The sequence below is a fragment of the Cololabis saira genome, chromosome 2 (assembly GCF_033807715.1).
Source record: "Cololabis saira isolate AMF1-May2022 chromosome 2, fColSai1.1, whole genome shotgun sequence".
NCBI classification, from domain to species: Eukaryota; Metazoa; Chordata; class Actinopteri; order Beloniformes; family Belonidae; genus Cololabis; species Cololabis saira.
This window is the reverse complement of record NC_084588.1, coordinates 30,737,812-30,748,488: the sequence shown is the minus strand read 5'-3', so window position 1 is coordinate 30,748,488 and position 10,677 is coordinate 30,737,812. Positions and strand designations below refer to the sequence as shown.

The window sequence follows — 10,677 nt, the reverse complement described above, 5'->3', positions numbered from 1 at the left end:
GAAGGAGGGCGAGGGCGCGGCGGTGATGATGCTGGAAAACACACGGACGCGTCACAGCTGATGCCTCCGTCACAGCAGGCTCAGCGCCACGCGGTCATGGATAATATACGACTTTTTTCATTATTGTATTGCATTTAACCGGTTTGCAAGTGAATAATTCACACTTTTTCTTTTCTAACATCTCCCTAAACGTATAGTTTAGAAATTAGTCCGCGGTGTAAACTACAGGTATCCATAGCAACAGTAAGGCAAGGCAAGGGCAAGTTTATTTATATAGCACAATTCAACACAAGGTAATTCAAAGTGCTTTACATCGACATTAAAAACGGCAATACATAATAAAAAGCACAAGTTGCTGATTTAAGAGTATGCTTAAATAAGAAATAAATGAAATAAAATGATAGGAAAAGAGGTAAAATAATATAAAGCACAAGTTGTTAAAAATAAGGGCTGTAGAGTACAGCAGGTAAGTGTTTAATTTAAGCGATGACGGCATATTTCAGATTCCAGACAAGTCTGGAAAAGGCAAGGCAAGTTTATTTATATAGCACAATTCAACACAAGGTAATTCAAAGTGCTTTACATTGACATAATTAGACAGTAAATAACAAATAAGATTGAATAAAATTATGAATAAGATGATAAGAAAAGAAGTAAAATAATAAAAAGCACAAGCTGTTAAAAATAAGGGCAGTAAAGTACAGCAGGTAAGTATTTAATTTAGGAGTACGCTTCAGTAAACAGTAATGTTTTCAGCCCTGATTTAAAGGATCTACAGTTGGAGCAGACCTCAGGTCTACAGGAAGTTTGTTCCACCGGTGAGGAGCAGAATAACTGAACGCTGCCTCACCTTGCTTGGTTCTGGTTCTGGAACCACAACAAACCAGATCCAGATGAACCTCAGGGGTCTGGGAGCTTCATAGGAACTAACAGATCCAGCATGTATTTTGGTCCAGGACCATTCAGGTCTTTGTAGACCAGCAGTAAGATTTTAAACTCTATCCTTTGACTCACTGGAAGCCAGTGTAGTGATTTCATGACCGGTGTAATATGGTCCAGTTTCCTGGTGTTTGTAAGGACTCTGGCAGCAGCGTTCTGGATCAGCTGCAGCTGCCTGATAGATTTCTTGTTAAGGCCTGTAAAGATGCCATTGCAATAGTCCAACCTACTGAAAATGAAGTACTTTAGACTTTAAAAGTGATAAAAATAAGCTATGACTCTAAATACAAAGATTCTCAAGATTACTTAAAATATCTAACACTGTTGACCGAGTGCATCCACAAAATGACAAAAGAAAAAAAAAGTAATACAGGGGCAGCTATCAATGAATTTAAAAGCAAGAAAAACACAGTTGTTATAATGACAAATATAAGTTGTTAGAAAATGACATGTAATGAAAAAAATATGTAAAATAACAAAGTGTCAAAATAATCCAAAACAAAGAAAACAATTCAACAAATTAAAACTTCAAAAAAGTCGCAAGAAAACAAAAGAAAGAAATGAATGGGGATGAGAGATAACTTTTTTATTTGTGGTGAGACGGTACAAAAACTGATTTAAAAATTGGAACAAAATGACACCTTAACAATTTGTACAGAAACTAAATGAGAAATTGTCGTCCAAACCTAAAGCATTTTACACATTTTAGTTTCCAAGCGGTGAAAACTTGAAATCCATCCAGGCCATCACAGCCTTGGACTTTGGCTGCACCACTTCAGCCTTCTGCTGAGTTGGGACCGCTCATCATCCTCGCTTGTGCTGTCTCAGGTAACAGCATTCCACTGTATTTCAGTTTTCCATGGATGCATTTCGGAGATCGATTTCTCCTCAGTTGACCCCCAGGCAGAAAAGAAGTGGCAAACCCATCTAGCTGAAAGAAGGGAATGCATTATAAATGTGAAATGCACTAAAAGGAGACCATGTCTCCTTCTACTGGATAAACACAACTCCCACCTTTAAATCACAGAGTTAGATGTTGCAAAAGAAATTACATTGTAATATGATCCTTTCTAGCACACTGTTCATACAAGTTACAACTGCTTGACATTTCAGTGTATGATGCACAAGTAAACTGAACAACCCGGGGAAAGCAATGTCCATTTATGATGTGCCTGATGTCCCTGCCAAGGGATATTACGACAGCATATCTCTTGGCAGCATCCCCAAACAAACATACAATCTGGATTTCACTCAACTGGAATTTGTGCCTTTAATAGAGGTGAGTTTGAAGATAAAGATTTTGCTTAATCAACAGTCACAGGCTGTCCATGTCTTTCCACGTTTTCTTCCCACCATCAGCCTGCCGGAGATCCTGCTCCACGCCCAAGTCTTTCTGCCACTCATTTCATCCAGGAAGATCCCCTGGCCTTTCCTATGGCTCGGCCAAGGAAACTGGATTTTGCTGTCAGGAGAAAGCAAAAGAATGCTAACCTGGCAGACAACCACTCAACCCTTCGTGGGTCAGGTTGGCATAAATGCATAACAGAACCCTAATCGTGAATAAAGAAAAATAATTACGTAGGAACATTACATTTATTTATTTTCTTAAGCTGAGATATCAGTCCTTCAATTGACAGCGATTAGCCACATTGAACAACTGGCAAGACTGATAAATATTATTGAAAAGTGTGCCAACAAGCCCCAGTCTTCCTTATTTCTCATTATTAGCATTTTTAGATTTAGCTCAAGAGGCCTGCTCTTATAGGACTGACAGATTGTGACAAATTGTAACACAACTACCAATAATTCAGTATTCGAGTGTCCAATTACTTTTTAACCTTTGCATTTGGGGCATTATATTTTGACCCATGAGGGCTTGAGGTTTCCTCTAAGCTAAATCTGTGGATCTGAATCACACACTTCATTCTAAATTGGTGTAAACCCCCACTTCAACTCAAATCAGTCTGTGAAGTTTAACTCAGTTTTACTGTGCGTAAATGTGGCCTTAATGTCTACCAAGTGTTTCATGATTGGGGTCAAATCATTCTTTAAGTGAGCCTCTTCTACAGCGTCTCAAACTGGCCACACGGTGGCAGGATTTGCTCTCTTGTGTACCAGGCCCGGACTGACACAGGCCTTTGGCTTTTTTTTGTAGTTTGTTTAGGGGTTTTGTCCATGTGCAGGGAGATTAGAGTTTCTGCTGACCCAGTGAAGCGTGGGCTACAGTATTTCTGACTCTCTGGGGTGCTGGGACTTGTGCTGCCTGGCAGTCTGAGGTGGGCAACACTTGTATGAGATGGCAGATTGTATCAGAAATAACTTAATTATGTATCAACGCTCAAACCCATTTCTCCTGGAGCACCCATACGAAACCCTTTATTAGTCATTCAAGTTCAGACAAAAGTAAAATGTACAGATTTTTCAACTGAACACTGCAGAAAAACAACTTTGTTTAGTCTTTAGAAACATTATAGACTATTTGTTGTAGTTTTGTAGTGATTGAGTTGTATCCCAATCCTCGATGTTGGATTTCAACTCAACAAAAGTTGGTATTGCCCTGCAAAATAAGTAATATCTTTCCTGAATATGTTTCTAAATATTTTACTGGCTTCAAATAAAAATCATTTTATGACAATCCTTTCAAACAACAGTAGAAGTTGTCAGTATTTGACGTGCTTTTTTTGAACCGTCTAAATTTTAAACACACATCTTGTCACACATCTAGGTGTCATATTTGACTCTGATTTTAATTTCAAATCACATGTACGCTGTGTCACAAAAACAGCATTTTATCATTTAAAAAATATTTCTAAGGTGGGGCCGTTTCACACGGAGAGACTAATGCACGCCTTTATAACTAGCAGGATAGACTACTGTAATGCTCTTCTCATGGTCTACACAAGAATACCATCAATCAGCTGCAACTGGTTCAAAACGCTGCAGCGCGAGTTCTGACTCAGACCAGGAGAGCACACATTAGGCCCATTTTAAAATCCTTACACTGGCTACCTGTTAGTTTTCATGTTTAGTTTATAAAGCGCTACATGGGCTTGCACCAGAGTATTTTTCAGAAATGTTTTTATTCTATGAACCAGGAAGGCCCCTCAGATCCTCTGGCTCTTCCTTTCTAGCTGTTCCACAGAGTAGAACTAAAACATTTGGTGATGCTGCTTTTAGCCACTAATGCTCCAAAACTGTGGAACAGCCGGAGGATCTGAGAGGAGCTGGAAATGTGGACATTTTTAAACATAGACTAAAAACTCATCTCTTTGGTCTGGCTTGGTCTGGCTTTTATGTTATCTGGCTATGTTATATATCTGGCTCCACGCTGGAGCAGTGCAAGTCAGCTGTTTGTCAGTGTCGGTGTGCCTACCTGCACTGCTGTACTGCGTAACCTTATGCACAGATGTATGTGCAGGTTGTCGGACTCTGGGAACAATATCATTTTCAAACTGACTAACCCTGCACAGAGCTCAGTCAGGTTCTTTTCCAGAATCTGGAATCATTGGCGTATCAGCCTTTATGTAAATATGATGTGATTACTGTGGATTTTATCCTTATTTTTTGTACCCTTTGTCTGTTGTCTGTTGTGCTATGGACCCTGTGTCCTTAATAAAGCTTATTATTATTATTATGTAGCATCACATTTTATAGTTTTATTCTGTTTAACATTGTTTAGAGGTATTTGTTTTATGTATTTATCTTTTTCTTGTAATGTTTTTATTATTATTATATTTTATTGTTGTGGACTGATTATTTTTTAGCCTTAATTCTTGAACTTTTATCATTATTTCATTTTAATTAACTATATTGTATATCAGTGTGCATTGGTCCCAGTTTTTATTTTTGTTTTTATTTTGCTTATTTTTCAGTCAAAATGTTAAACCCTTTATATTTCATGTACCTGGATGAAAGGTGCTATACAAATAAAATGTGATTGATTGATTGATTGATTGATTGATTGATGTATAGGCCTGCTTTACGCATAGGTTGACCGCGTGTGGACTCTGTGAACAGCGCTTTTGACAGGAGTCTCCTGCTGTGGATTATAATAATAATCCCGGTCTGGGGTTTGTCTGCTTGGAGCACCGCCCTCAGACGGAGAGTGGACTCAGCTGCAGAGAAACTGCTGCATGTGTCTCTGACTGACGGCGCAGGAGGACGCGCTTCACACGCAACACTCCACAAACGCAGAGGAAACGCCGGAAAAACAGGGAGAGATCAGATATTAGATGAGAGGTAAGATTGTTTTGTTTCACGCTTTTTGTAGCTTTTTGTGTTTCCCAATGGTCGTGTTTGTTTGATCCTGAGGCACCTGATGTTTGGTCCCGTTGCTGAACCGTGAACCAGCAGCCCGTTTGACAAGATTGTTTTAACCTAAGCGACTCATGAATGACAACGTCAGGAATGTGCACCGCTGGTGAAGTTGTCAACAGGACAGGGCAGTTTTATATGTCTATCTGGAGTTAGTTCGTTTAAGGTGCGATCTTTTTTCTGAAAACTCTTGAACACGTGCCGAAACCCGGGCGTTATCTCCTCCTGATTGAGCGCTTTTCCAGAGCAGTCAGACATCTGGGCTTGTCTCCTCTCCGATAACGCTAAGGTTATCTCCACTTGCGCAACATAAAATGTTTTCCACGCTCCCGATAAATGCCGCAAATCACTTGTGAGCACCCACGTAGCAGCTTTTTTTTAAACAATGCCTTCATCAAATGTGATCCATTCAAACCTGGAAAGGCAGATTTTCTATAAAAGTTCAATGACAGAAGAGAGGCTCAAAATCTTTCAACAAGACCTTTTTTTTTTTTTTTGGTTTAAATTCCGCCATCAGAATTCCTTTCAGCCTTTCCGGAGCTGACTCCACCTGCTCAGCAGCTTCCAGGCTGTAAAAAGCCTCCAGACTGTTTTTTTTTTCTCCCTCATTTTCTTTAAAGGACTGCATAAGAAAGAAAGGTGTGGCGTGTGGACGAGCTGGATGAAGCTTTAGTGTGAGGCAGAAACTACCTGTTAATGTTTTCTAGTGACACCACAAGTTAACATGCAGCTGCTGATCAAACACACAGCTGGACCTCCATAATCAGAGGCTTCCTGGCAACACAGGGGGAAAAAGGAGGATACAGGCCTTTCAGCATGCAGGATTAATCTATCTGTCTGTCTCTTGTTTCAACATACTGGATGAACACTCCGTCTGGTTATGATTCACGTGGCTTGCAAGATGATGCGTCATGATTCTTCCAGCACACATTTATGGAGAACCTAGAGAGTCACCCAAACAGTTCTCTTCCCCCGCTGGGTGAGAAGTCATTTCCTGTGTTGTACCACTTGTGAAGATGCATCATACTTGAAATAAACTTTAAAATCAAGTGGGTTTGCCAGTGAATGTGCGAACATTCTGAAAAGTGTACATTCTTAACTTCTTTTTGCATCAACTTTAAACCACATAAAGTCTTTTTTTAAAGTTGTTAATGCGCCGTGGTATGTTATTCTGTTGAATAATGTTTAAATCAAAGCAGAATGATGTTTAAAACAAGGACTTAGTCAACTCGTGGGAACTCGTGTGACCAAATTTTGCAACAGAAAAGTTTTTATGTTTTTGTTTTGATGTAGTGTTTATGTGCCAGTTTGGGGCTTATATATTTCAAACCCCAACATCAAAAGTTGTTGGTTTCAGTTTTTAATTTCTCAGTGACAGGTTTTTGTGTTGTCTGTTGAAAAACAATGTTATCAGAGAGGCTTGCGTGTTTTTTCCGTATAGCTCCAAGTCTGTTATGTGATCTTGCTCAGTGATTACAAATTTAATTCAGATTCTCGTTCCTCTCCTTTCAACACTGACGGCATTGATGAGCAGAGGCCATAAACAACATGAAGTGATAACAGATCTCTGTGTGACAGGTTCTCATGAGCACCAGTAACCAGTATGAGGGGCTTGGCTCAGACATGAACACAAACCAAGTAACCAGTCATTCAGGTGGCATTTACATTCAAGCATCCCCTTTTTAAATCATAAACTTTAAATAAACTTTGAGCTGCAAGTTTGAGCAGCACTTCAGTGGGTTACAAGTGCAAATGACTGTTCTGGCCTTTCATCTTTTTGTGTATAATTACTAGGTTTGCTGGAGTTTAACTTCACGACAGTGCGGCGAGATGCAAATGGTGTAGAAAGCTGCTATGATGATCCTCATTGAGAAAAAAGTGGTGCTAATTGCCTCATCTATTTGATATCTTGACTACAGCTAACAAAGTGTTACTGTTACTTCTCCAAATGTCTTTAACACCAGCCATGGAAACAGTCCTTTCACAGCTCAGGAAGACACGGTGATGACTCGCATGTAAGGCCTCAGCGCCATGACAATAGGCTCAGCCTGGAACAACATTAGACAATGAATACTGTCTTCAGATGATGATTTAATTTGTTTATTGAGACCTGAAGCAACATATGAATGGAGATTATTTAAACAGCTTTCTTACTTGGCGATAAGGATTCAAGGATTTTTTTTATTGTTATTCCAGCACACGTTAGACATGACATGGAACAAAATTTGTTTCCTTGGTCCCAGAGCAAGACCCCACACAAAAAAATGTATATACAGCAATAAAATAAATAAAACAGTAAAAACAGCAGGATGACACTGACAGGACAGCAGTGATGATAACGTGGCAGTTGTGGGGGTTGGGGGGGTTTAGCAGGAGCTACCGGGGTCCTCCAGAGTTCAGCAGTCTCACAGCTTCAGTGAAGAAGCTGTTCCTGAGTCTGCAGGTCCTGCTCTTGATGCTCCGCAGCCTCCAAAGACGACCGATTGAGTACAATTTCTGTTTTGGAAATGACACGAAAGGAGACAGAGAGAAATCAATTAACAACCCTCTAGGAAATGCAATCCTCGAACTAGTTAGTCTTCTGATGTGTCCGGATGTCATGCTGTGAAATAAAAACAATGAGAACTGTTTCACACAGCCCGATGAGGTGCCAGGGAGGCGTTGTAAACTTTCTCCTTCCTCTTTGCAGCGTGTTTCCTTCCTCGTTCCACGGAATAAAAATGGACACGTGCGTCCAGGGTTCGGCTACACAAAGGAGATGGGAACTTGCAGAGATAGGTGGAGCATGTTGTTCCCTGTTGCGTGACTCTCATATCTCACATGGTTTTCTGTGATGCTGAAAAGCAGTGACAAAAAAGCGGGTCTTTTTAACCTAGCTTTGTTTTATTAGTCATGCCAGGTCAGTTTTGAAGATTGTTTTTAGATACGGTGTCTCTTTTTGTTAAAAAACACGTTGCTGTAGTTAATTCACCACAGGACTTCCTCCTGGCAGAAAGAGCTAAAGATCCACCTAAAAGAGCGGAAAATCTATCTTTGTCAGTTTCAAAAACCACAGAGGTGAGATTTTAAAGAGGCAGCTCTCCTCTGAGCTTTGATCCTGACAGGAAACCAGACGCACTCGGAAGAAAGAGTCTAGATATAAGACATCTTTGGATCTCTGGCCCTTTGTTGCATCACCAAGGTTTAACTTCACTCGCTGCTAAAACAGTTGCAGCGCTTCAGCAGGGTCTGAACAGTCATTTTTAACACGGAGTTGTAGTTTTTGTTGCTTTCCAATGATGTGTATGCAGGTGAACCAAGAGCACCTGCCAGTTTGTTTAGAGACCCTAGTTGTGTTTGTATGTTTTCAGGTCACGTGGAGGGTTTTTTTTTCCTGCAACTTGACTCCTGTCTATTCTGAGCCTGGCTTTACTGATTGTTGGCCTGCATAATTTTCTATTCCTGCCAGGCAGTGATACTGTTAAACCCTTGCTGTGATGGATAAACGGCAGGAACACGCTGATCTTTAACCCTCAGTGCCGCTCATGTTTACAATTGCTACATCTTTTGTTCTCAAGAAGACCCATGTTCACTATTTTGGGGTGGATAGATGAATACGTGAGCTTGGTTTTGCTTTATATGCAGCTGCTTATTCTATTTTAACATGTGAAACCTCAGGTTTTAAAGTTGTCGGATGTAAATCATCCTCCCAGGAGCCCAGTGGTGAGCACACCTTGAGGGCCAGCGAGCTTCACACATCTACCCCCGTTTCTGTGCAATAACTGCTCTCTTCTGGGGCTGACTGACATCTACTGTTATGTGTGAGAAGAACTACCTTGCTCCTTTTGTTCTGGCACGGCTGTCCGGACAGGCAGCGAGATTTCAGAGAGCTGAGATAATACCGTGAAGCTCATGGGGCCTGGCGAAGGGCAGAGTACGCAGGCTTAAAAAAAAAAAAAAAAAAGCAAAACCCCGCCATGAGCTCAGTGTTTTTGGAGGCACTCTGCCTGCTTATCAGGCCTGCAGAGGGTTCCTTCCTGGTTTTCTTCAGTCTAGTCTGTAATTACTGCTGCTGGCTGGATGCACTGCAATATGTGAATTTCCCAGCCCTCCCAATGTTTTCCTTGTGTTGTCAGCTTTCTTTTGTATTCTGATAGCCTGAAACTGTGGAAACAAGAAACTGCATCACTTTTGATGCTCAGTTTAGTGTCTCTGCAGTTTCGCAACTGGAAGTCACTTTTGATTTGATATCCATAAGACTGTTACAGTTGTGAAATGAGGTCACCATTGTCATTCAGGTAACTACAACAAACTCTCTCTGTTCAATGTTATGCATTGTTAAAGTGTAATGATGTCATAATTCCAATAGTCTTGCAGCGCGTATTGGAAAAGAAACAAAGGAACACTAATACCGGTAATAAAAAATGCCTGTTTTTTTTTTCTTCAGGTTTTCTAAACAAAAACGTATGGGAGCCGGTCCACACTTGTATGGAGCCTTTTTAACCTTGTCTAGCTTCTTACAAAGGTCTTTGCAATGTGTTTCTCATTTACTCATCCACACAAACACTCACGCAGTGCTTCTTATTATGTCCACTCCACATTTAGTCCATAGTGCTTTGTTTGATCACACGGTGATGGATATATCTGAGGGACGGGGAAGGGGCTCGGTGTCTTGTCCAAGGACACTTCAACGCATGACTGATGGAGATTTGTTTCTTTTTGTTCCAGCTGGCTTTCACACAGTTGAATAAGGATGATTTTGCATGAGTGATCCGGCTATTCATGATTATCTGGATCACCACAACCCCACTTCAGCCCACTGTGGGGATGTTACAACCCATGACACTGTATAGGAGTATATGTTCCTGATTGTGTGAAGGCAAACACTTTATTTCTCAGCAGACCAACCTCGGTTTGAACTTTTGCAACATTTTCTTTGGACAATCATAAATTCTGCAAGGAAAACCATTTACATCCGGCTCATAAAACTCCCACTGACCCTCTGCTCTCATGTGGAGCATTTGACTTGGAGTTGACACAACTGAATCTTGAAGCTTTGAAAAGGTAGAATTTACAGCACCGGGGCTCCTGCAGGACCACTTCACATTTCTCAGGGGGTTGTATTAGATTCTCTGCTGTTGTTGTGTGTTAGTTTTATTTATCTATTTTTAAGTGCCTTTTTTATTTTTCTATTATGTAATCACAAAGTACTCTATTAACTTACTAACTAAAGTGGTCATATCTGTACGTGCTAGCATCCGTGGCTGCCTGACACCGACAGACACATGTAAACATTTTGAAGAAGCAGCAGACATCTGGGATGAAGTTCATCATCTCACTCGGGGAGGCTGCTCCCTTTTGTTTGTCGGGGGTGTGTTTGGTAAGAATCACCAAACACTGTTTCAAACCAAAGTAACGTCCGCATGAATGCCAGGATTCAAGTTT

General features: G+C 40.6%; 1 protein-coding gene across 5 annotated transcripts in view; it reads left to right on the top strand.

The window, feature by feature from the left end:
• Positions 1-5,054: 5,054 nt before the first annotated feature.
• The window catches only part of mical2a (microtubule associated monooxygenase, calponin and LIM domain containing 2a), a 38,560-nt gene continuing 32,937 nt past the window's right edge, over positions 5,055-10,677 (top strand). For all 5 annotated transcript variants that reach the window (XM_061743173.1, XM_061743163.1, XM_061743190.1 and 2 more), the window contains exon 1: positions 5,055-5,178. The gene's annotated coding sequence lies outside the window, so the exon portion shown is untranslated. The remainder of the gene's footprint in view (positions 5,179-10,677) is intronic.